The sequence below is a fragment of the Ambystoma mexicanum genome, chromosome 1p (genome assembly GCF_040938575.1).
Source record: "Ambystoma mexicanum isolate Mex_15411 chromosome 1p, UKY_AmexF1_1, whole genome shotgun sequence".
NCBI classification, from domain to species: Eukaryota; Metazoa; Chordata; class Amphibia; order Caudata; family Ambystomatidae; genus Ambystoma; species Ambystoma mexicanum.
Genome location: NC_090921.1, coordinates 1,278,147,816 through 1,278,174,421, shown reverse-complemented (window position 1 = coordinate 1,278,174,421; position 26,606 = coordinate 1,278,147,816). Strand labels below are relative to the sequence as shown.

The window sequence follows — 26,606 nt, the reverse complement described above, 5'->3', positions numbered from 1 at the left end:
AGCTTTGTTTCACTCGTTGGTACTCCGTTTACCTCTGTAGCCGTTTTTGGATCTCCGTGGCAATGTCAAGCACTGTGTAACTTTGTCTTGTGCTGTGAAATGCTGTGTGGCTCATTGTGTGCCTTGTGGCACTGTGTTGCGTAGTTTGGCTCTTTGTGGATCAAGGCTGTTCTGTGTGCACGGGTATGACCCTGTCTGGCTTTTGATCGACCTGTGGTGTTCTTTCTGGCAATGCATTTTACTGTGTGAGGCACTGTGTAGCCATGTGTTGGCATCGCGTGACTCTGTTTGGATAAGTGTCGTTTGTTGCTCATTGTGGTCCTTTGTATGGCTCGGTGTGGATTTATGTGGCAATGTTCGTTTAGTGCTGTTCTTGGTTGTTCTATGTGGTTAGCATAGCAGCCTCGTTGCGCTGTGTCATGCATAACACCATGAACCATTCAAATTATTCTTTTTAGAAAATAGCAGTGCGATTCAGAGCGTGAATGGAGAAACTAAACGACGAGCCTCAGAGGCCAGAGTGGTGTTAGGTAAAAAGTCAGACATTGCTGAAGGTCGTACACATAGCTACTTGGCAGCTATATCTATACAGTATGTTTTTGTGAATCATGATAGTGTACTTCGAATGTGTGTGGATCTGTGTAACTCAGCATGGCACAATTACACTATGTTGCTCTTGTTTGGCTCTATTTGGTTATATGTGGATGGCTGTTTCACTGTACGGTTCTGTGTGGAGTTGCGGTACTCTGTACAGCACAGAGTGCAACCCTATAGAAGCAGGTCATTCATTATATGAAGGCCGGGAATCGGATTGTAAAGCGTGGTACCCTATGGCTGAATAGATCGGTTTGGATCAGTGCTGCTTTGTTTGGGTATGTTTGGCAAGTCTGGTGCACTGTTTGATTCAGGTTGGCTATGTGTGACACATGGTGGTTGTCTGTGACTCTGTGTGACATAGCCATCAAGTAAATGTCTTTGTGTGGCTATGGCTCAACATGACCCCATAGCCTAACACCATACAGGAAGGTTTGGCTCAGGATGGCTCTGGCTCAACTTGGTGCTGAAAGCGACTGTGTGTGTGTCTCTATACATCTGAGAACCAGATACTCTATGTATCCCCTTGGTGCAACATGTAAAGTGTGGTTAAATGTGGCATCAGGTGTGTGCCACATGCGTAGCTCTTGTGGTATAACTTCAGAGATGGTGAGGGGGCAAACTTTTTTGTCAGGGGGAAATGTAACTGTTGTATCCTAGTAAGCGTATGGTCCATATCTGGTATGAGAGCTGTGGGTCTGTGAGTGGAGCTTGGAATGTTGGTGTGAAGCATGGAAGGTGGTGAGTGAGAGGGTTCCAGGTTGGAGGGTTGGGGACTAGCAGGGAGAGAGCCAGGGTTGAAGGCAGCATTACTATTGATCTCCTATTCTCACCTTCCTACTGAATCTATAACTAAATAAAGAAGATTTACCTTTTGTATACCTGGCTCACTGGTGGTTCCTGTGTGTCCTGCTTGAAGTTTATACCACCAGTAGATATATCACTAACTTCTTTACGTAATCTAATGAGACTATCCTAGTGCAGCTTCACTGTTATGAGCAGTTAACTCTCTCGTTTAAGTCTGAAAGTACCCAGTTAAGGACTGTTGTGAAAATGAGCCGTCTCCTGTCCCCTCTCTACTCTTCCAATCACTCCCCTGGCATATACGTACCAACCCCACATCACGAATTCAATTGCCTAAAAAATGTATGCATCTGAATACAGGTGCTAACAGGCTCCTTTTAACATCTGTCCTGCTCTGTCCAGCCACGGCTCTGTAGGTCAGCCAGGTCGAGTCAACATAGCCCAAAGTTTCGTTGGGGCTGAAGCCTGGTCAGCTCACTGGTGTTGCGACACTGATAGGTGGCTCCATTTGCCTCTTTGGCTCATTGTGGCTGTGTGAATGTGTGGTTCTGTCGGTTTCGTCTTGGCAACGCATGTCTGGCTTTGTGTATTGCCTGGGGAGCTGGCACTGTTGTTCGTGGCGGCTCTGCCTAGTTTTGCGCGGGACGATATGGCATAAGGTGGCTCTGAGTGACCCCGGAGTTGCCGAACACTGTGTAGATCAGCGTGGCACTGTCTGACTCAGTTAGGATCTGTGGTGCTTGCTCCGCGTGCTGTTTGGCTTTACCTACTGCAAAATCGAGCCCTGCAACCCGCGAGAAAGAAGGCAAAGGCGGAAACCATCATCGTCTTAAGGTGATGGGATCCACTAATTACTCCCGACCGTGCTTGAGACTCATAGGGAAAAGCGAGTCATTAAATGGGTGAAGGTTTCACGGAACCAAAGCATTCAACGCAATCACGAGAACACGTGCCTTATGAAGTTATGTATGGTATAGCTGTATATGTTGTTTATATTTATTTGGTTATATTTCGCCGGAGCCACAGGCATATACTTATATGTAAGCAGAGAGAAGGTGCATGTCCATGTTTAAAGGGATCCCTCAGTGCAGGATACACTGGGTCCTGTGAAGGGCAATGCTGAGAGGCTTAAGGGTGAATAGGGCCATTTATGATGGGCTTAGCAGGAGAGAATATACGCAGGCATGGCCAAGTGGAGGAATACTGCAGTAAGGGCACACCAGAAGGGATGATCATCAATGAAACACAAGATTCTAATAGACACATGCGCGGGAGGGGCTGAGCATGACCAGATATTTGAAGACATGTGTGGAGGGCTCAGGGTAGAAGGTTGCAATGGGGCATGGGGGGCGCGGGCACTGCAAGATACACATTATGGTATGTGTGGGGTGCAAAAACACTGAAAGAAACAAAATGGAAATAAGGTCATAAGCACTGCAGGATATACAGCAGGCGGTGTACGGTGTGCAGGGTATCTATAAGGGGAAATCATTGCAGGAAACGCAAGAGGTAAGTGTAATTGACTGAGAACTCTAGGTTATAGGGGGCAGGGGGCATGCGTGATGGCTGAACACTGAAGGATACACAGATGGCAGGCGTGATGGGCTGAGCACTACAGAATACACTTGGCAATGTGTGGGAGGTTGCACACTGTAAGATGCACAGGGTGCATGTGTGAATATAGGCGGAGGGCATAGAGGGAGTACCCCTGAGGAGAGAACACTGCAGGATCAGGAGCATGTTTGAGGGACTGAGCTCAGTAGAGTATGCCAAACTGCACAGGGATGAAAACTGCAGAATGCATGGACAATATTTCTGGATGATAGGGGTTTCCGCTGCAGAATATATAGGAGTAGGACTAGTGGGTATGAACGGATAGATTCCCGGAAAGTATAAGTGAAGAGCCTGACACTGAGTTTACAGGCAATAATGTCTGGGGGCCTACTCAGTCGCAAGTGTGAGGGACTGCATGTTACTGGACACGCATGTGCAGGTTATTTGCAAATACACTGAGGTGCGGGTGTATGTTTCTGCAGTGAAACATGGGCATGTCCGAGTGGCTGAATACTGTTAGATACGGCCACGAGCCAGGCGCTGTTGGGGATACGAAGTGGCGTGTCTTTGGGGCATATCTGAGAGTCTGGGCACTGCAGAGTATGTAAGGGCATGTGTGAGGCTCCAAGCCCTACAAGATGTGCAGGAGAACTGCAGGGCACGGCACGCAGTGTGCATGTCTGGGCGGAGAATTGCAGGATACACTGAACCATGTGTGAGGGACTGAGCACGGGCTTATACACTAAAACGTATGGGAGGACTCGAGTTATACAAGAGCCACAGGTTTATACATTAAAACCGAGCACTGCGGTATGCACGCAGGGCATTGTGATGGCGTGAGCACTGCAGGGTACAAAGAACAATAGGGCAAAAGTAAGGGACTACGCACTTCAGGATACAGCATGTGTGACAGGCTAAGCACTGCAGAATACACAGAGGCAGGTGCGAGGGTCTGACCACCGCAGGGCTACGGTGTTCCCAGCAAAGCACAGAGGCATTTTTTGAGGCAGCCATCATGAGCACACTATATATATATATATGCAGAGATTCGAACACCTGTTAACCGCACGCCCACCGTAGATCGTTCTACGGGTTCCAGTCTCATTTCCCCACTTTTCCTTTTCCTTACCACTCTCCCTCCTCCCCTCTATTCTCTGTCGAGAAATCTCCTGTTTACTGCGGTCCCCTGTGCTATTTCCGTCTCTCTCGTCTGTCTCTTTCGTCTGTACCGCTTCCCACCCAGCCATCTACATGCACATTTCTCACTTATCCCTTTACGTTTCACCACAGTCATCCGCCCACTCATTCTTCTTCATTCCTTCTCCGCACCTAGCCTCCAGGTATCCAACCCACCACCAACCCTCTCTTCAGTGTCACTGCACCCCTCGCGCCCTTCTCCCCATTCTCTATGCCCCCCCCTCATCCCACCCTTCCTCCTTCTCCAATGCTTTACGCGTCCCCGCACCATTCCATTCTCTGCCACCCCCTTTCCCTACAGACGCGTCTTCCGTTTATTTCTACGAAAACAGGAAAAATTAGCTACTTACTTGCCCGAAAGCCCCCTTTAGTTTTCACACAGGTCTCCTGTTATGGCTCAGTGCACCTTAGTGTAAGGATCCTTTATTGACTCTGCATGCATAGAGGTAGGTGCCTGGGCCCCAAATAGTACACACATAAATCTCCCCAGAAGACGCAGGGTGCCGGGGTGCAGGGGCAGGGCTCAGCTGGAAGGGGCGGGCTGGCTGTCTTTAGGGTCTTACTCGGCCTGCTATAGAGCAGAGGGCGGAGTGAATTGAAGTAGCCCGGGGATGCTCTGTGCGGTGCTCTCCAGCTTGGAGGATGCAGAATGGGTTGTGGCTAGTCTGCTGCGGATGGCTGATGACATCACCGGCTCCTTAAGGTGGGAGCTGCATGCTCACTCCCCTCCCCCTTGACTGCTGTTGTTCGGGGTGGTGGGAGAGACGAGCAGACAGAATATATCAATGCCTCTCTAAAATAGCTGGGTGCGCAGAGCTAACATCTATTAGGGAATTCAATCAAGCAGGACCCAGAGAGAGCAAATAAATCCTGCCCGCAGAGGCACGTGCGAAGACACTGCTTGAGGAGGGTGATGTGCTTTCCAGCTGCGCTGACATCAGTGATTTATCATAAACCCACACCCAGGACTTACTTCAGTCGCAGACTATGTTTTCGTCGTCACGAACACACGAACATCCATGGCATGCAAGTCCACCTTAAGAAGGGCGCAAAGGAATGTCATAGACCTAAGAGAAGGAATTGGCGTGGAAGCATCGGTGCTGCAGGAAACTGCGGAGTACTGAGTGGCGGTGGGTGTGGTGGCAGTGGCGGCTTGTTCACAGAACAGACTAGAGCAAGGGCAACATTAAAGATTGCAGCACAAGTAGAATTGACGTGAACTTCAATAGGTTTCAATGATATAGGAAGGGAATTGATTGATTGATTGATTGATTGATTGATTTATAGAGCGCTTTACACCAAGGCGCTGTACATTGGAACAACAAAATACAGAGTAATCTAACACGCGGGTCCTTGATACACTACCAAGTGAGTCAGTTGTCAGGAGAAATGTGCAAAGCGTGTTGCCCCCCGCATCCCCCACTTGTAAAGTCTCTTGCTACTGACTGTTAGACTTTTTCTCCATGCTCTCAGCAGATAGGGCCAGCTAGCAATTCTCGGTAGTACTGCAGTGGCTCCTCACAATGCAATGCCCATAAGTGTATCCGAAACAGACTAAGCAAGACTGCAGTTCCTTAAGGCACCTGTGGTATACGTGGACGAAAACTGAAGGTCTAGCTTTTGCAAAGGTGTGTGGGAACGTGCCAGATACAGGACAATACGAATAGGAAATGTACATCAATATATGTAGACATAGGTGCTACTTTTATAGTATAAGAAAATAGGACGTTATTCTTCCAAATAATACTAGTAAGATTAATATGCACAGTACAAATAATGTCCAGGAGCGCCAATAGTCCGAAATAAGTGGAGCTTTTACAGCTGATCATTATGTCAACATAGAACTAACAGTCTGCAAGTATACCACTAAACACGAGGAAGATGAACAGGGCTTTCAGAGTGTCTGTACTTGCCTACTATTCGGTAGGTTAGGTCCACTTGTATTTGCAGTTGTCGGGGACCCCGGTCTATGGGCAGAGACAGGATGTCAGACGTCTTTTTGGGTGAGCAAAAGAGGCATATGTCTGGTCCCCCTCCTTGGGAGAGGTTCCCACATGTCTCCCTCATGAAAAGAAGTCTGCACATTTTTTATTTATTTACTTGTATTGGTTTACATAAACCTTTACAAAACATGTACAGAATGTAATACCTTTAAAACATTAACTGTCATATAAATACATTCTAAAATGTCATAAAAGCAACAGAATATCTAATAGACCTAAACATTCAAAGTGCATACAATTTCCTTAGCCATAGAATGACATGCATTACTTACACCGTAATAGCATTTCTGATTATTGTATCTGCTTAGATTCACATGCTGTGTATTTAGTCCGACATCTAGTGGTATTGCAGAGTACTGCATCTTTCTTTCGAAGTTCGAAAGGGGATGTCAACATGGGCGTGACTGTAACACTATCCCTAACGTGACGTGTAGTGTACCCAAAATCCCTTACGCGTCGATGTCCCTCCGATTGTTTTTTTTCTGACGTAGGGTGCCTTATAGTCAGCGTGAGTACAGAAGAGAGAAGGTGTAAGATGTCTATGTTCCTTCTACACCATGAGGGAGGGCAGGGGGGGGCACATGTGAATCTAAGCAGATACAATAATCAGAAATTCTATTACGGTGAGTAATGCATGTCTTCTGATGTTTGTTCATCTGCTTAGAATCACATGCTGTGCATAGACTAGCGAGCAGTACCCAGAGATGGTGGTGGGATGTGAGAAGGAACAGTAGCAAAGAGATGTCTTAGACCCACTTGTCCCACCTGAGAATCAGACCTAGAGTGTGTATTTAGGCAGTAGTGTCGTGTAAAGGTATGTACAGAACTCCAGGTTGCTGCTTTACAAATGGACTCAAGAGGAATATTTGCAATGAATGCTATGGTAGCCCCTGTGCCCCGAGTAAAGTGCGCTCTAGGTGTGAATGGCAGGTCTCTCTCGACAAGAGTGTAACACAGTGGGATGCAGTTCACAATCCACTTTGATATCGCTGTTTAGAGACATGGTCCCCATCTCTACCAGCTGCCACTGAAACAAAGAACTGGTTTGTCTTCCTTAGTGGATTTGTTTTTTCCAGATAATAAATAACTCTTCTCCTCACATCTAGTGTGTGGAGGCTTCTCTCTGCCACGTTAGTAGGGTTTTGGAAAATGGTGGGTATTTCTATGGACTGGTTTACATGGAACATTGAAATAAATGGAGGTGCAAATCTTGGGTGAGTGCGCAGGACCACCTTATCTTTGTGAATTGTGACGAAAGGGTCCTGAACTGAGAGGGCCTGCAGTTGACTAACTCTCCTTATTGAGGTGATCACCACCAGGAAGGCGGTCTTCTAGGTGAGTGCTTCCAGGCTAGCTTTCTGCATTGGTTCAAAGGGAGGCCCCATTATTCTGCTAAGTACAACATTCAGGTACCACCTGAAATAGGGAGATGAATCCTATTCTTTTTTTTCTTTTAATTACTTGTATTTTGAATCAATCAGATTTTTACAAGGTCCAAAAAAGGTCCAAGGAGCTTTCAAAGTTTTCATAATTTCACAGGGTCCAAAAGATTAGTAGAAAGGAGATTCAAACGAGAAAGTCTTCCGCCAAGTTTGAGAGGGCTTTTATCTTTTCCAAAGCGCATTTCAAAATCGTTGCCGTGGCGATCGTCCATCTCGTCTTTTCTTCCAAAATCAGTCGGGCCCACCAAACCTCCTTTTCAAGAAGTTTCAAATCAGCAAAGAGCGGTGTCATATACACTGTGCGTGCCTGCCTTGTCTCAGGGCAAGACATCAGCAGGTGTCTTAAAGTTTCCAGTTGGTTCTGGTCCTCACATAGTCTGCATTTGTTGGAGCTACAGGCAGATCTAATAGCCAGGAATTCGTGCGTGGGTAAAAGGTTTAATCGCGCTCTCATGAAAGTCTTTCTCAGAGATTTGTCTGTGAATTTGGCGCAATATGTCTGTGGGACTTTCAATTTATTTGATGTCATCGGAAGGTGATTTAGCAATTTGGTGGATGCTGCTAATTTGTTCGTTTTGATCCAGTCCAGATTTTCCATTTTTGCTTTCACTCTCTGAGGATTGGAGATCAAATCTTCCTCGCTACAGGCTATGTTGAATCCTATTTACCCCCTCCATAAACGCTTTCATTATTGGAATCTTCAACCACAAAACCTTCTTTTGGGATGTGGGGTATGCTGAAAGCGCCACTAGGTAGACATTTAGGGAATTGATAACCAGGCCTGAATCTAACAGGTAAGTTAGGTACAGGACAATATGTTTTGGTGTGCAATCAACAGGATTGATGCCCTTGTTATTACACCAGCTAACAAAGCGCTCCCATTTACAGGAGTAGCAGTGTCTGGTGTTTGCTTTCCGTGCTTCCCCAAATATGTCCATACATCTGTGAGGGATTTGGACATGCCTGAACTCTAGGACCTCAGGAGCCAGGCTGCTAAACTGAGAGTTTGAGGACATGGATGTAGTGTCTCTCCCTTGTCTTGAGATAGCATGTTGTAAGGGCATGGCAGTTTCTTCGAGGGGAGACTGACATTGTCATGAGATGGTAGAACCAAGGTTGGCGGGCCCACATCTGGGCCACCAGAATCATCCTGACTGGCTCTTGGTGCATCTTGTGCACTAGTCGGTTGAGTAGGGGAATCGGGAGGGGGGGGGCGTATACAAATGTCCCTGACCATGTTATCCAGAGACCGTTCCCCTTGGAGCGGTTCTGAGGGTACCTGGAGGGGTAATGTGGGCATTGTGCGTTCTCCAGAGTTGCAAACAAGTCGATCTCTGGGAAGCCCCAGTCTGCGAAGACGTTGTGTACAATGTCCTCGTGTAGTTGCCATTCGTAGTCTACGGGAGGGGTAAGTCTCTGCTGAGTACATCCGCCAGAAGATTGAGTACCCCTGAAATGTGTTGTGACAGGAGGAACATCTTGTGTTTGAGAGCCCATTTCCATATGTTCTGTGACAGTTTGGACATCCCTAAAGTGAGTGCCCCCCTTTTTGTTCAGGTAATACATGGCCATAATACTGTCCGTGAGGACTAGAACTGTCTTCCCTTGGAGGTGTGTTTGAAAGCCTTCAGGGCCTTGAACACTGCTAGCAATTCCAACAGGTTCATGTGATTGGATGCTACCGCTGGGGAACATACACTGTGCGCCGTCTGTTGAAGGAGGTGAGCCCCCATTCCGCCAGAGATGCGTCTGTGGTAAGAGTGGCTTCTACTGTGGGGGTGGTTAACGTTTTTCCCTGCAGAAGGTTCTCCCTTGACCACCACTGCAGAGACTGAACGAGGGCTGCCGAGACAACCACTAGATCGTTCCATTTCCACTGGCCAGGCACCATTAGCTCGAGAGCCACTCTTGCATGGGGCGCATGCACAAACAAGCATGAGGAACTAGGTAAATGCAGGAGGCCATCATTCCTAACAGTCGCATGGCTTTGCGTACTGTCACTTCATGACTGGCTAAATAGTGAGGGAACTGGAACAGCATGTTTTGAACCCTCTCGTTGGAGGGAAAGATGAGGCCATCTTTGGTCCGAATTAGAGCACAAAAACTGTTTTACTTGGCTCGGGTCTAGACTGGACTTTCTCGTTGATCGACAAGCCTAGGCTGAAAAGGAGATCTACTGTCTTCTGGGTATTTATTAGGCATGTTCTGCACAAATCCCCTGTTATGAGCCAGTCGTCCAGGTAAGAATAGACTGGAATGGACTGTCCGCACAGGTGAGCAGCTACTACCGCCAGTGCCTTTGTGAACACCCGTGGAGCTGAGGCAATGCCGAAGGGAAGTACTCCGAACTGATAGTAGGTGTCCTCCATAATGAACCTTAGGTACTTTGTGTGCTGGCAACATTGAAATATGAAAGTATGCGTCTTTCATATCCAATGTGGACATGTAATCCCCCTGCACCAGCAGTGGGGTTACTTCCTGCAATTTTGTCATTCTGAATTTTTGCGGGTTGACATATTTGTTCTCTGGGCGCACATCTAACATAGGGCGCATGGTGACATCCTTTTTGGGTACAAGGAAGTACACTGAATAAATACCCTTGTTTACCTGGTGAATGGGGACGGCATCTACGGCGCCCCTTTCCAGAAGGATCTGCACCTCTTCCAGCAGGATTTGCAGGTGTGCTGGTGATAGGTCTCTGTTCTTTGGTGGGTGATATCGAGGTGGCCAGTGGACTGATGCAATACCCATGTGTGACGGTCTTTAGCATCCACTGGTCTGACGTGATCCCCTCTCAAACGTGAATAAATGATGACAAACGTCCCCTGACTGGGGAGGCATGGGAGGGGACCCGTACTGGCAGGTCACTTTAATGTGGAGGCCAGGCAGCCTCTTGGGGTGGAGTTTCTGCCTCTACCGTTGCCTCTGTGCTATCCTCTTTGCTGATGCTGGCTGTTGCCAGATGAGCCTTGCTCGGAGGACCATGGGGTACTTCCAGTGCCATATTGGCCAAAGGGAGATCGGGAGAAGTACTGACCTTGAAAGGAATCATGAGAGTTTGAACCTCCCCGCTGTTGAAAGGCTTGGCGTGCCTGGTAAAAGGGTGCCTGGTAAAAACAGCCGCCCTCAGAGGGACCCGCTAAGGGACCTCGTAATAGGGCGGTAGGGGGTTAACGGCACCGGCCTCCTTATCGATGCCGTTAACCCGCTACCGCCAGGGTCGGAATGACCCCCACAGTCTTGAAAATATATTTGAAGATCACAGCCCCGCTCCCTCCCTGGGAGCGGGCAAGAGGAATGCATTTAAGGTCAGTGTTATACTGGCGTGTTTTAGAGTAACTTATTTACTCGTATTTGGTTTTTACCTTCACTTCTTTTCATGGTATCACACGGTTACCCTTAGTGTTATGTAAAACCTATCACTAACTGAGTCATTTTTATATGTCCCTCCTATACGGAGACCTTGTCCTGGCCCTAGAAGAAGGCTATTTTACCTACAAGCCGAAATGTCATGGGACGCCGCACTCCATGTGCCCTAACAGTCCTCACTAAGAACTCATGCCTCTGATTTACATCCAGACGTAGTGAAATTAAGACATGCAGTTACTAGTTATTGTTGGTTTTTGTTGAACACAAATATTACTGCACTATCTGTTGTTGGTATTAGTTATTTTTGTACTATGATTAATGAATCAAAAAATGTCATACAGTAACTAAAAAGCTCTTGACAAAAATAGAAAAAAGGAAACAAAACAGTATCAGCAGAAAAATAATAAATGCTGTATGAGCTCTTATTAGTATGAGTGGTTTTCTATTTTACGCTAAGGTTATAGTAGATACAGAGCTACTCCTTTTTGTGATACATGACAAAAGTAAATATGTTTGCATAAATGTGTAAATATTTAAATGTGGATGGCAGGGCGCTCCCCTTTCATTTCAATTCTATTTAGCCCAAAGTCCTGCTGTCATTAGGGACGTCCCTTCTGTTGCCAGTTCCTGTAGTTTCAGCAGCGTCTAGTGTGTTCTTTAAAATATTATGGGTCAATTGTCTACCCTCAGTGACAACCGCCAGTAGGCGCGCTTGCATGGGTTCAGGGACCTCTTGGAGGCCTTCTTGGAGCGGGCCCCATTGTACGTTGCTGTAACTAGCGAGAACGGTCGTATAATTCTGGATCCTGGTTGAATAGGCCGCAGATGTGGTAATACGTTTGGAGAGGGCATAGAGGTTTTTGCAGTCCTTATCTGGTCGAGCCTCTGCCGTGGACAGTGGCACCCCTGCCCATTTTCTGATGGTTGTAACAACCAGGGAGTCCGGTGTGGCATGACATCAAATATACATAGGGTCAGATGGAGAGGGGCGAAACAGTTTCTCAACCCGAGGGTTGACAGCCCTTGTAAGGTAAGGAGACAATAAAGAAGGAGCACAGCGTGTCTTTATGGAGTTGAGCAGAAGAATAGCCTGACTAGTGGGAGGTTTTTCTTTGAGAATGTCCTCAAAGAAGTCAGAGTCCTGGACAGCCTCCTGTGTAGCGATCTGAAAGCGATCTGCGGCTCTCTTTAGGATGGCATTAAATACCATTTGTTCATCTATTGGCGATGACTGCCTTTGTTGAGGTGAAGAAGGCAGGTCTAGACAAATAATGTCTGGGACTGAGGCATAAGTGGGTGAGAGCCAAGGCCCCTGATCTGTTGGCTGATCTTGCTCCCAGTCTGAGTCCTGGTCAGCTGTGTCCTGATCAAAAGGATTGTCCTCATTTGTTTCTTTCTGTTCGGAATACTCAAATCCCGCCTCATGATGGATTTGTGCCTGAATTAAAAGCTTCTGCAGCTTTGGTGAAATGGGGCAGGAGTCCTCCTCCCTAGGTCTCTTAGGAGTAATGTATTTTTCTGAGAAGTCTATGAACTGGGACATTTTATCCATATAATTCTGCAATCTCTGCCTAGTCCACAGGGACGAAGCACAGGGGTCTGGAGGAGGAAAAGGCTGTTCAGAATGGGAGATCTACCTGATAAAGCCCTTGAAAGAGGTTGGGGGGATTCCGAGTACTCCTCTCGACGACAGGCCCTGTGCTCTTCCTCTGCCGAAATAATAGCTGGGAGACTCTCGTATAATTTCGGCGGCTAAATGCTAGGTTTCGACGCACCTGGGAAGAAACCCCAGTCGCATGCCGTGAAGATTTTTGCGGTGAGGGCGCCGGACCGCAAGGTTCGGCAGACACCGTCAAAGTTTTCGGCGGGCCTGTTGGCGTTTGGCACTTCTTCGACTTGTCCTTCAAGGATATGATATGATATGGCATTTATAACGCACCTATACACAAGTGTTTCAGGGCACGATGAGGCAAGGGAGAGGGAAACAGAGAGAAGACAAAGACAATGATCTTACTAGGCCGGTGACATTGAGATCTCGCAATTGCAGAGGAAGGGGGAGGGAGAAAGTGCAGGGGGTGGGGGAGAGGGGGCAGTGCAGTACATAGGATGAACAGCAAAATGAATCAAATTAAACCATGAATAAAAAGTGCAGCCAACTGGTGGCAAGTGCAAGGGTAAGCGTAGACATCAGGTGTCAAGTGCTGGGAGGGGGCTGTAGGGATACAGAAACAGCCCCGAGTGCAATGGTTGCCAGGAGGGCAGTGCAGGTGTGCAACTGGCGGGGAGGGGACCTGGGCCCGAAATCAGAGGTTAGCCAGGTAACCAGTGCAGTTTCAGTTTCAGCCAGGAGATCAACATAGGAGGGGAGGAGAGAAAGCAGGTGTGCCGATGAGGAGAATCTCGGTTTTACTGGCATTGCCGGCACACCACTCCTGGATAGCAGACAGACAGTCAGAGATGTGAGAAGGAGAAGAGGTGGTGCAAGGGAGCCTGAAAACGAGTTGAGTGTCATTTGCATAGCACTGAAAGTTCAGGGCAGAGAGCGGCAATGTGGTGGGCAAGAAGTCCCAGGATTTGGCTGAACAGCCAGGGAGAGAGGTTAGACCCCTGGGGAACACTACGTGTAGAGATAGAAATAGAGGAGAGGAAGGACCCAAGTTGGACCTGGGAGGGTCGATCAGAGAGGAAAGAAGTCAGCCAAGCCATAGCCTGATCGGTGATACCCAGCTTATCACAGAGACAGTTGAGCAGGATGGCATGGTTGACTGTGTCAAAGGCAGAAGAGAGATTAAGTAAGAGGAGGACACAGGGGATGTTGGAATCGAGCTTGGAGAGCAGGTCTTCACGGATGTTCAGGAGCGCAGTTTCCGTGCTTCTGGCAGCTCTGAAGCCAGACTGATGGTCATGGAGACAACCAACAGATTCAGTGTGAAGATTAAGCTGGGAGATGGCCAGCCTTTCCAGGAGTTTGCCCAGAAAAGGAGTGATGGAGATTGGGCGATAGTTAGTTGGGCAGGGTTTCTTAAGAAGAGGGTTCACAGGGAAGTGCTTCAGGGGGGAAGGGAAGACTCCAGTGGTGAAGGAGTGGTTGCAGAAGTCAGCCAGAGCAGGAGCCAGGGTGTCAATGTGGTCCTTGATGGTTTTGGAGAACCTGTTTTGACGAGACTTTCATAGATCGTACTTTTGTAGAAACTTTGTCTGGGGAGAACAGGGGAAAGGCAGAGGAGGGAGGAGAGGTGGCCGAAGAAGGGCCAGAGAAAGAGAAGGGAGTAGAGGGAGGCGGGGGAGAGGAAGAGAGAGAGGATAGGATGTCCTGAATTTTAGAGATGAAATTAGAAGCAAAGGCTGTGAAGAGGGCCTGGGAGGGGACAGGAGAGGTAGAGACTGCAGCAGGATTGGCCAGCTCCTTGTAGATTCTAAAGAATTCGGTTGAGTTGTTAGATGCCGCAGAGACGCAGGCTTGGATGTGGGCTCTCTTCTTGGTGCGGACAGAGAGCCGGTATTGCCTTTGGAGCAGGCAGCAGGCCAGTTTGTAAGAGGATGTATCGGAAGCACGCCATTTCCTCTCAGCCACCCTGCACTTGCGTTTAAGGGTGATGAGGTCTGAGTCGTACCAGGAGTTTCACTTGGCTTTGGGCTTCAAGCGGGTCCTCGTGACAGGAGGCCTTGGGGGTTGTGTGTTTTGCCTTAGATGGTGTGTGTGTGCCCTTGTCACCGCAGTGTGAATTCCGCATAATAGTGCCAGTGGTCTGTCTGTCGGGACCAGGACGGGCATCTGGGAACCGGAGGGTTCTGCCGAAAGGTCTATGGCTTCCAGGTCGGAGGCAGAGTCTTCGTCATCCAAAGCGATGACCCTAATGGGGTAACAACTTTCAGCCTGCAATGCGTATGCCTCCCACCGATTTGTCCGCCTGTCCTTTAACGTCTTGGGACAAAAGAGTTTGCAGTACTTAGAAGAATGCTTGTCGTGGTCACAATGTAAACACCTTTTGCAACGGTGATGGGTGTCCAGGGGAATTTTCCATTACACGACAGACAAAATTGAAATGGATAAATGGCGTCCGCTCCATAGCATAGGTAGATGGCAGCCAGACCAAAGAGAGAAAGAGAAAGAATAGGAAATGCATTCTCGAAGAGAAACAACCCAAGGCCCCACTCCCCCTACTGTAAGGGCCTGGCCAGAGGACCGAGGCCATGCAGTCGACAGATGTCGATCAATGCACCAGTTGCCAAGCAGTAGTGGATGTCTTTGGCGTAGGTGTCCACAAAGTAGTCATTGAAAGGAAGTAGCTAAGACTAGACGACCATCGGTGGTGGGACAAAGAAAGAATTAATGAGCAATATCAACTCTTGCAAGCTCTGCATAAGGCGACCAGCTAGTTGGGTGGAAAAAAACAATCTGACCTCAACGCGTGAGGGATTTTGGGTGACACGTCACGTTAGGGATATTGTTACAGTCCCGCCCACGTCGAGGTCCCCTTTCAATCTTCGAAAGAAAGATATAATACTACACGATTACCACTAGATGTCGGACTATATGCACAGCATTTGATTCTAAGCAGATTAACAAATATCAGAAACGCTATTTCAAATTAATTTCAGTATCAGAGCTCAGATGTTAATACAAAACAGTTTGAATTATAACTAATTATTTAATTTACAAATGTTCTTTAGAAACCTTAAAATGAAAACTGTTAATTTCAGTGATACTGTTTTACCATGCATAATATCCAACCACAGATTGTCCAACAGCACCCGAATGGAATTGCTCACAAACTTGTAGAAATATTCAATCCTCTGGCTCCTCAGGGCAGAACAATAAATTAATAGATGTGACATTGTTTCTTTCTCCCAATAACCTACAGGATGCCATTTCAATCTTCATTCCATTCCTTACACGATGATTTTGTTGGTTAACAGTACATTAAATCTAAATCGCATAAAATAATTTCTCGTTCCCTTATGAGGAAAACAAGTCAAATATGATTCCAGCGTACCTAATTCTTACTGGTAGGATATAATCTGACTATAAAAGACAGTTCTGGTTACTACATCAATAGTAATGGTCAGCGAAATCTTTGGATTTTCTTTTTTCACATAATTTGGATTTTTTAATTAAACCATGGGGCTGAACCTAGTTTCACTAAAATATGTATACAATACGAATGATATACTGATATAAAACCATCCTTTAAAACTCTGTCCCTTCCCTCGTTCCCTAGAACAGTATATGCATTCTGCTCAGGGCTAATGTAACATTTTCGGAGAAAGCCCAGCTGTCTCCACTCCACTGAATTTATTAGGGATTGAAGGCCCAGCTAATAGCGAATCGCTGCAAATGTAACACACTTAGGTACTAGATAAAATACCTTCCTCCAAATCATGGCCAATTAACCATTCTGGGAATAATTCCAAACAATAAGTCAATCTCGGTATTACTTTAGTGATCTAACATTTTATTACAGGTAAAGCCGCAAATGTTCTTTATTTCTTGTCCACCTTTAAGACTTGAGCCGCTAATCTAGAGGATTTCTCTCTTAGATAATTTCTGTAAAAGCACTTTATTGGATGGGAAATTATCGGGTATCCCAAGTAGATCATACTCTGTTTTACTTTGAGCTTAGTTTGGTTAACAAACCATACAAATTACTTTTCTTTCCTGTGTTGCTCATTTTTAAGATTACTATCTTCTATTGAATAATTTGTAAATTATTTTTCGAAACATACTGGTTAAAAGCTTTCATTAATTATTGCAGACCAATTGGTGTTTGGTCAAATAGTATAAAATCATCCGCATAGGCTGCCCAGGAGATTTTTAAATGTCCAATTGTTGGTGGTACAAACAAAACCTTTGAAAGTGTTTCTCCCACATCAGAAACATACATATTAAATACACAGGGAGCCAGTATGCATCCCTGTCTGAGCCAAACGCTGAGCTGAAATCAGCTTAGTCATTAAGCCTTCATTATTTAGTCTTACCTGAATATCAGAGCCCTCATGAAGATGGATTTATATGCTTAATAGGCCACTGAGAAGTCTTCATTTATTTAGTTTTGCCCATGAATTTGACCGGTCAACCAAGCTAAATGCCAATGACAAATCCATGAATGCAACATAAAATGCTGTCGAGCAATCTCTCCAGGTCAGTTGCTGAAGACCACTCAATAGTAGTCCTCCACAGTCAGTGCCCACAGATTTCCTAAATCCCAACTGAAACAAGTGAAGTATATTGTTTTCTACACACCATTCTTCAATATGGCCCAATAACAGGGAAGCAAAGATTTGTGAGTCAGCGTCCATAATAACCATTGGTCGGTAGTTTAGGGGAGAGATCTTGTCTCCTTTTTTGTAAATAGGGATCAAGTAAGAGGGGAGTGCTCATAGTGTTAACAACGTCTGCAAAAAGAACAACATTCTAGATCAAAGCGTAACATTCTGTTAAAAAATCAAAGTTGTTCATATATTAGGTCCACCCACCCTAGATATACTGGCCCCAATAATCCTCTTTCCTATATCTCCCACAGTAACCCTCAACGACCATTGAACATCACTCATTTAAAAATGTTTACATCTTAAACCAACTCTCGGATTATACAACTCTTTAAAATTACAAATCTACGAGGGCTCAGGTGTAGGATTAGTTTGTAAAATCTGTTGTCTCATTTCAAGATCATTGATGTGAGTCCAAGCGTTTCAAGAGTTCCCCTCCTTCAAGACAGCCAACATTGCCTCCTTGTCCTTTTGAAACAGATATCTATAGAATTCTATCACATTTTTCAATTTTTGTTTTAACTTTTTAATAAAGTTCAAATTGTCTTCACCTCCACATGGGGCTCTTTTTACCTGCATTAACTGTTTACATATATACCTTTTCATACTTTGTACTTGAGGATGAAATTTGTGAAAATTAGATTTTGCATACATACCTTGGTTCCTTCCTTTCCCAATTGTTAACATCACAGAGCACAGAGGCATATCTCGACAGCTTAGTTTCAAGAGGGGAACTCTCGAAATCCTTCAACATCAGCATATTAAATTCTGGAACATTTCCTCAGTTCTATCTAAATCGATTACATTTCTGGTTTGTCGTTACCATTGTTCTATACATAACGACTGGTTGTTCAGACTTTTTCCATCCCAGGGTCATTAATAGTAATACCATGATCACTGTACTCATTCAGAAGGATTTCAAATGTTATGGTATGATCAAATAGTACTTTAAAAAAAAATATAGTCAATTGTGGATGAAGAATTGCTTCCAAACCAAGTTGCCGGGGCCCTGGATTGTCCTTCTGTGGTTACACTTAACATACTCAACCCCCAACCCTCCATATTAGAATGCCATATCTGGCCTTGGATCACTTTGCGTCTAGCGCCGCAGACCATCAGGTCTAAATTCGGCCCGCTCTCCTGATTAGATCATTATGTACCTTCTGTCTAAGAGCCCCTTACTTGGTGATCACAGGCTTGGGGTTTGGAGCAATACGAATTAAAATCCCCGACAACAATCACTTGCCCCCCTTGACATGGAATGAGCCAATCTTCTATTTTTTCATTCAAATTCTGAATCATGAGCTCCAAATTATCCCTGAGTTCCAGTATATATTAATCAACAAAACTTGTCTAAAATAGTCTCCCTTGTCAATTTTTAAGGCCGCTGCTAGAGCTCCCTTAGACAAGAGAGAGTGTTTCATGATTCTAAGACCCAGTCCATTCCAAACTGCTATAAGCAGTCCCCCAGCCGGGCGACCCCTTGCTCCCTGCAATGCAGGCTCATTAATGATCCCATATCCATCAAACCCCGGTGGACCAGCCAGCCAAGTTTCTTGTAGACAGATAATTTAACTTTAACATTTTTTTTTATTAATGTGATATAGTTTATAAATACATTTTACACATATAATACAAAAACAAATAAATATACTTCTCATCACATATACTTCATTTCAAATAGTCATCAGACATTAGAATCTTCAAATTAAAAAGAAAAAGAATAACATTATAGTTGTAATATCAACAAATGATTAAAATTAATAAAAAAAGACCTTATCACATTCATAAGTAATGTTAAATGTTAAAGGGATTTGTACCACGCACCGTCCCCAGGCGCTCTGGCGGATCTGCAAACGAGAAGGCGGGATGGGTTAGTACCACGAAGGGGGAGTAGGATAGTGAGAGGGATGGTGTGCTTCAACTCGGTATACATCTTGTGCTGAGCTTTGGGGCGAGTATCGGATCGATGTCAGTCCTTGTGTGTTGTGGGTGCGGCTTGTGTGTTGTTGCGGTGTGGTGAAGTGCATGCAGCTTGCAGTGCGAGAGGTGGTTGTGTGAGTTTTTTGAGTGAGTTGAGTATGCAGAGATTTTGACTTTTTTTTCTTTTTGGTTAGTGCGTTATATGGTTAAGAAGTAATCTTCACAATATGCTTACGTGCAATGATTTCACGGGTCCTTCATGGAGAGGCCCTGGTCTCAAAATAGCCTCTGTTTCAGCATACAATGGACAGGTGGGTAAACCACACCTATGTTCGAGTGTCCGCCCATTTTGTGGAGAGGTCTGAACTTCACGATAAACTAGAAGTGGCCATACAGCATGCAAAGATGAAGGCTATCCCTAAATACAACATTCCTGCATAATGTGAGAAAGGTCTAGGCTCCACAGTGGGTGGGCTTCAGCACAAAAGGGGCAGAGACGGGGGCACAGCCAAACTTGGGATTCCTGCCTAATGGGGAGCAGGACATTCAACATTCCATCCAGTGCTGCACATGTCATCATTCATAAATCTAGATGTGTCACTTGTCAGCCCTAACAACTCCAGGCAGGCGTGGCACCTGCCAAACATCCAAGGGAGATGCGTCGTAAGCCAACATCCATCCCCATTCGCATCCAGACACGGCAGATGCCACCCTTCATATTTCCCAGTGTGTCGCTTATGAGATTCCACAGCTCTGACCAAGTCTTCAGTCTTGACTGTCCTCCTCTTCATGCATATCTCTCATTGTGCTGTATGATGACTCATGGAATGCGTTCCCCAAGCTCTGTTTGTATTCGATTGCTTGCTGAGAGCCAGGATTGTTTCCTAAACTCATTGTTGTTTTAGCATTGTGTGTGTTCTTGTGTGTGATCTTTGGCTACCCATTGAAGAGACAGGATTCAGGCAGTTTCCTGAATAGTAGGTGGTTTCTTGTGTTCCGTATCTCTTTTGGTAAGTCATTCCAAGTTTTTAGAGTCTGGTGAGAGAAAGAGGATCCTCCAAGTTATCTTTTGTTGTAGGGTTTCGGTTCCAAGCGGATGTCGTTGCTTGATTTGAGCGTTCTTGTTGGCTGATGTAGGCGTACTTTATCCCTGAGGAATTCGGTGCCTTGGTTGTGTATTGCTCTGTGCGTGATGCACATTGATTTGAATTTTATTTGTTGTCTTATTGGTAGCCAGTGTAGTATTTTTAGTGCCGGTGTGATGTGTTCTCTTTGGGGTAGTTTGAGAAGAAGTCTGGCTGCCGCATTTTGTATGCGTTGTAGTTTTTGTAGTAGTCGTTCAGGCATACCCAGGTAGAGGCTGTTGGCGTAATCTACTCTGGACATGACGAGAGCTAGGATGGTAAGTTTTTTGTTGGCGAATGATAGGAATGGTATGATCCTTTTTCCCGCTCGCAGGAGAAAGAAGTATTTCTTGAGTACAGCGTTTACTTGTGGCTCTAGGGTGAGCTTGTTGTCCATCAGGACCCCCAGGTTTTTTACAATCGACGACGGTACTGGGGTCGTACTGAGTTTGTTTGGACAGTGGATGTAGTGGTTGTCTCCTCCGTTCTTTGTGACAATCATTATCTCTGTTTTGCCTGGGTTGATTTTGAGGTGGTTCAAGTTCATCCAGTTGAATATATCTCGGCGGCAGTTCTCTACTGTAGTGTTCTCTTCTTGGGAGTCTTGTATTTTGAAGATTATTTGTGTGTCGTCAGCGTAGTTGTAGCAGGAGAGGTTGTGTCTTTTGATGATTTTCATTAACAGGTATAGGTAGATGTTGAATAAGAGCGGGGAGAAAGATGATCCTTGTGGTACTCCACATGTGGAGTCTCTTGGGTTGGACTTGAATGGTTTCATCCATACGGTTTCCGTTCTGTTTGTTAGGAAGGGTTTGATCCAAAATAGAGCGGTGTTTGTTATTCTCAGTCCTTCTAATCACCTTTTTATGAGGATGTCATGGTTGACTGTGTCGAATGCCGCGGATAGGTCTAGAAGTATCAAGGCGGTATTGTTGTCTGAGTCTGCGTTTGTTTTTAGGTCATCCCATATAGCGAGGAGAGCAGCTGATTCAGTTCCTCTCATAGGCCTGATGCCAACTTGTGTCTGGTCTAGTAGGCAGTGCTCTTCTATGAATTCTTGGGTTGTTTTGTAAATGTACGTTTCTAGCAGTTTGGCTATGTACGGGATATTGGAGATGGGTCTGTAGTTGGATAAATCTTCTACATTTCCTGCTGTGTCTTTGAGTAGCGGTCTGATGTACGCCGATTTGAAGGTCTGTGGTGCTTTACCCGTTGAGATCGAAAGGTTGAGGACATTCATATGTTCGGGGGCAGGGGTCTTCGGGGGAGCCTGATTTGTTACTTTGTTTTACCAGTTTGACGAAAGTCTCCACTGATATTTCTGGGAAGTTTCGTAGTTTGTTCCTATGTTCCTCTTGAGGATAGGTGAGGTCTACAGTGGAGTCGCGTGGTCTGTTTTGTATGGTTTGTTGGATAGTAATGATTTTATTTTTGAAGTGGTCTCCTAGGTCATTACAAAGTTTTGTCGATGGAGTTGGTGTGTTGTTGCATCCAGGTGGGTTTATTTAGTTTATGATTTTGAAGAGTTCTGTTTGGGTGTTTGGTGCTTTGAAGATTCACTTGTCGTAGTGTTTCCTCTTCGCTTTTTCTATTTCCCTTTTGTATGAGCGGATCTGTTGAAGAAATTTCAGTTTGTTTGCAGCGTTGTTGTTGGTCCTCCATTCTGCTTCTAGTTTTCGTTTTTTTCTTTTCATGGCGCTGAGTAGAGGAGTGAACCATTTGGCCATTGGTTTTTTACGTGAGGTGGTGGAAGGCTTTTCTTTTGCGAGTCGTCTAGGGTTGTTGCGATCCAGGTGTGGAGTAAAGCTACTTTCTTATCCAGGTCGGCTTCTTCCATAATTGTTGCTCGTGGTTTGTTGAGTTTTCGGAGTTCATTTAGGTTTGAATTTTTTATGGTTCTCCAGTTTCTTTTCATGGTGATCGATGGTCTGTCTTATTGCTTGTTTATTGGAATGGCCAATGTGATTATGAATGGAATGATGACGTGGTTGCTTCAGAGTATTTGAATTGCTGTGGTAATGAGTTTTTTATTGGCGAAGATAGCATCAAGTGTATGTCCTGCCGAGTGTGTCGCTCCTTTGACTAGTTGTTGTAGGTTCATTGCTGCTAGTTGGGCAGTTAGAGATTTTTGTGTGGTTGTGGTTTCTTCATCGAACCAGATATTGAAGTCTCAGAGGATGATCAGATGATTGTGCTTGATGGTTGGGAAGGAGATTGCTTCTGTAAAGGTGTCTACAAAGCTTGCATCGTAGGTTGGTGGTCTGTAAATCAGTATGAATTTCAGGTTTGTTGTGGGATTTACTGATAGGCGCAGTATTAAGGATTCGCATTTATCAATGGTTAGTGGATCTTTCAATTTGATAGCCAGGTGATCCTTGTGGATGATTGCCAGTCCCCCCCACCCTCTTTTATTTTTCCTGTTTGCTTGGATGCATTTCAAGTTTTCCAGCAAGCAGTTGTTGAGGGTGATCTTGTAGTTGTCGTCTAGCCCTGTTTCGGTGACAAATAGGATGTCAATACCTCTGTCACATAGGAGGTTGTATATTTCGGTTGAGTGTTTGGACATTGACCATGTGTTTATTAAATTACAGTGGATTATCTTGGTGTGGTTTTGTTTATTGGTTGTTCCTTTTTCCGGGTAGTGGTTGTTCCATCGTGGTTTTTCTGTATTGATGTTGATTGGATGAAGAACGCTGACAGCTGCTTCTTCATTGAAGCGGTCCACTAGGCTGATCGCATGGCAGTTAAGTTGTGATGCTTCTCCAGTGATGACGATTGGTTAAAGATCAGCAATAGCTCCTTCTTCATTGAATCGGTCTGTTAGGTTAGTGGTAGGGTTGTTGGTTACCAGGTCTTCGTCGTCTTGTCTGGTATGTGGGTATCAATGGTGCCCCTCTGATCTTGTGATGTATGGGGTAAGGGGGTTGGAGTCATCCCCCTTTCTTATTAGGCTCTTCTTTGTTTTTTCCGGATGTTTTGGGGGAGTCTTTGTATGTGTTGAGGTTCCAGTGTTGTTGAGGTATCGCCGTTCCGTGGTTGTCGCGAGGTAGGATGTAAGATATAAGGATTTTTCTCTTACGTATTTTGTTGTGGTGCTGACCATTTTAGGCGGGGTGTTTGCTGAAGTTGAGGCTGCTTCTGCTGGGTGCTGCTGGCTTTGTGTGTCTGTGGCCATTGTTGCACGATCTTGCTCTCTTTCTCGTTGTCCTTTTCTGGCTCGGGGCATTTTGGTTCACGGTGCAGAGGTAGCAGGGTAAGCTGTCCTCCGATGTATTGTGCATGCACAGTATTGATGGTTCTTTAAGTCTTGTTATGCTAAAATGCTCCCAGGTTCCATCTGTCCTTCCTGTCGATGGGTCGGGTGTGTTTCCTATGGGTGGGCTGTCAAGGATTTTGGGAGATGTGCGTTCGGCAGTCGGGTGGTTTAGGACTCAGTAAAGGTGAGTAGCGATGGATCTCAGGGTGTTGGCGGGAAGTTGGGACTAGGATTCACCAGTGTGGATTGATCAATAGTGGTAGGCAGTGCTTAACGCTACAACTGGGTTTGGGCAGGGCCCTGTTTCACTCTGTCTCAGACGGGTGTTAGAGTGGCTGGTTTCCGGACCCCCTGCTAGTTAGGGGAGGCCTGGGATGAGGGAAGTAATAATTTAGCACCCAGAACTGAGGTGACTGGACAGCAGGAGGGGCCTGACTTCACAGAGGTGGTGATTGAGACATTGCTGGATATGAGGGTCCTGTGTAGTGGGGCATCAGGGACCTGTATGGTGGGAGAGAGGCCTAAGCCTAGTAGAACAGTTGAGTACAATACTAAGCACAGCTAGATTTGAGAGTCCTGTATAGTGGGAGATAGGCCTATGCCTGGCAGAACAATTGAGTACAATACTAAGCACAGCTAGATTTGAGGGTCCTGTATAGTAGGAGAGAGGCCTATGCCTAGCAACCCTTAATAGTTCTGAATTAACAGAGTGGGAGCAAGGGTGGCAGTGACAGTAATCACAGTGTTTTAGGTAGGTTTGCTAAGTGGCTACGCTTCCAGGGTAAAGTAATTGCTCTAATCACTACCTAGGCCACTCTTACCGTACACAGTCCTAGTAGCTGCTGGTTGACGGCTGGCCACTAGCTTCCCGGCTTCCCCTGCTGACACCGGCGGACTCGATCTGTAGCCACCTCTGTTGAAGCTGCCCTTTGCCTTGAGGCCCTTAGCCGTGGGGGCTGCTGGGCAGGGGGCTGCCCTTGGAGTGTGGGCTAAAGTAATTGTGTGGCCAATTAGGGGACAGCTCGAGGGATGAGAAACCAAGCACCAAAAGGGAGCAAAATATGAGGCCCACAACCCCCCAGGTACAACGGCTCACCTGGAAAGAATCAGGAATGAGACTGCTGCGCACTAATCAAAATTAACTGGCTTAAACCCATACAATATCAATTGTATAAAGTTAGAATCCTTAAGATCCCTAGAAGGCTTTATATAACTAACCATACATTGTATATTGCGATAAAAACCTTAATGTTAGTTGCATTGATACTACGCCACCAAAAGGCTGCCTCCACTATATATTCTTTCTCGTGTACGTATCTGCCATACTGGGTTTTATATGTTTTTAACATGTTAGGGCACTTTGTCAATACGTGTTTCCCTGTCTCAGTATGTTCTTCTTTCTTACATATTCGGCAGAAATGCTCTGTGAGTGGTAGCTAATTATTCCAGTGGTTGCTAGCACCGGCAAATGATTATTCCTAACTAGTAGTATAAAGCGTCTTAACCTAACTGCCGGGCATATATTTAAGTACAACTGCTTTTTTTGGAAAGTATACAGCATATATGACACATATTGATAACTCTTTAAACCTTGGAGATGGGAATAATTTTCCAGCCAGTCCCATAGATCAACTTTTTTTTAGATAGGGCACTTTTTGCTGTTAAAGAGAATCCCCCACCTCATGAACTCCAACTGATCTCATTGAGATAGTTAACCATGTTGTTTGTTAGGTACGAGCTCCCTGATCCCTCCCGAGTGTCCTGTCGCAAAGATAACAAAAGTTGATTATCGAAAGAGGTCAACATATTCAAGTACAATTCTGTCCTTTTCTTAAGTACCTTGGATTTTAATGACTGCAAGCCCAATTCAAGTCTGATGATTGCCAGAGGTATGTAGGTCGGGAGGCCCAAGATCTTTTTCCAATATTTGCCTACGACTACCTGCAACCATGTAAGATCAATCGTCTGAAGGGCTTCCAGGCCATATGTGATCATAGGGGCTAGAAAGAACTTGCTGGTACAATAGGCGGGCAGCCCAAATAGTAAATCCACCATGACTGATAATAAAACTGTGGACCAAGGCCGTAATTTGGGCAGCTCTGATTATTCTGGCTTGTTTACACTGATCGTAATCTCCCTTAGATTCAATTTCGATACCTAGATATTTATAACTTGGAGTATAGAGAATCAATGATTCCTGTATCATTAGTCTGGTGTGTGCTATTTTTTTATTAGTAAACACCAACAATTGTGTTTTCTCCCAATTGATTATAAGGCCATTTCTTTTTCGCATCACGCCATAAGGCTTCTGCTGATCTACGTAAACCACTAAATGTGTGGTCAAGAATGACCAAATCGTCCGCATACGCGAGGACGGGACAGTGGTCTTTACCAATTACCGGAGGACAATTACGCACCTGACCGATCGCTACAGGGAGATTGTAAACAGATTATATAATGTAGGCCCTGTTACGCAGCCTTTTTTGACTCCTCTATTCTGCTCAAATTGGGCAGTCATGTTCCCCTGCGAATCAAGTTTTAGGGAAACTGTGTTATTTTGATGGAGGAGCCTCAGATAGTGTAACAGCCCTTGCGAGCATCCAAATACCTCCAGTTTCGACCACAGAATTTCTCTGCGGACTAGGTCAAACACCACCTTGAAGTCAACGTATCGTGTGTATAAGGGAGGATTACCCACCTTCCTATCGTTAGTACGCAAGGTATCCAGAATGACCAAGTTATGTGTGGTGGAATAGCCCTTCCGGAATCCACTTTGAAAACGGTTAAACATTCCCTAATTGTCAGCCCATACTTGAAGTTGATCTAATAACAAGCTGGCAAAAGGTTTACCAGTGCAGTCAAGCATAGATAATAATCTATTATTGCCAGGGTCGGTCTTATCTCCCTTCTTATAAACTGGTATTAATGTTGCCCGCTGCCACAAATTAGGTATTTTTCCTTCGTGGATAACTTTTTCGAAGAGAATCTTCAACAGTTCAGCCCAAAATTCCAGTTTGCATTTTAATGCAATGTTAGGGAGACCATTCGGTCCTGGTACATGTGACGATTT

The 26,606-nt window shown here is 45.4% G+C and overlaps 1 protein-coding gene and 1 long non-coding RNA gene across 5 annotated transcripts in view; one reads left to right on the top strand and one right to left on the bottom strand.

Annotated features, from left to right (window-relative positions):
* Positions 1 to 4,791, bottom strand: part of LOC138452892 (voltage-gated potassium channel KCNC1-like) — a 1,227,882-nt gene extending 1,223,091 nt beyond the window's left edge. For all 4 annotated transcript variants that reach the window (XR_011260324.1, XM_069605242.1, XM_069605241.1 and 1 more), the window contains exon 1: positions 4,500 to 4,791. The gene's annotated coding sequence lies outside the window, so the exon portion shown is untranslated. The remainder of the gene's footprint in view (positions 1 to 4,499) is intronic.
* The window catches only part of LOC138452897 (uncharacterized), a 357,311-nt gene that overhangs the window by 65,802 nt on the left and 264,903 nt on the right, over positions 1 to 26,606 (top strand). The gene's annotated exons all lie outside the window — the stretch shown is intronic.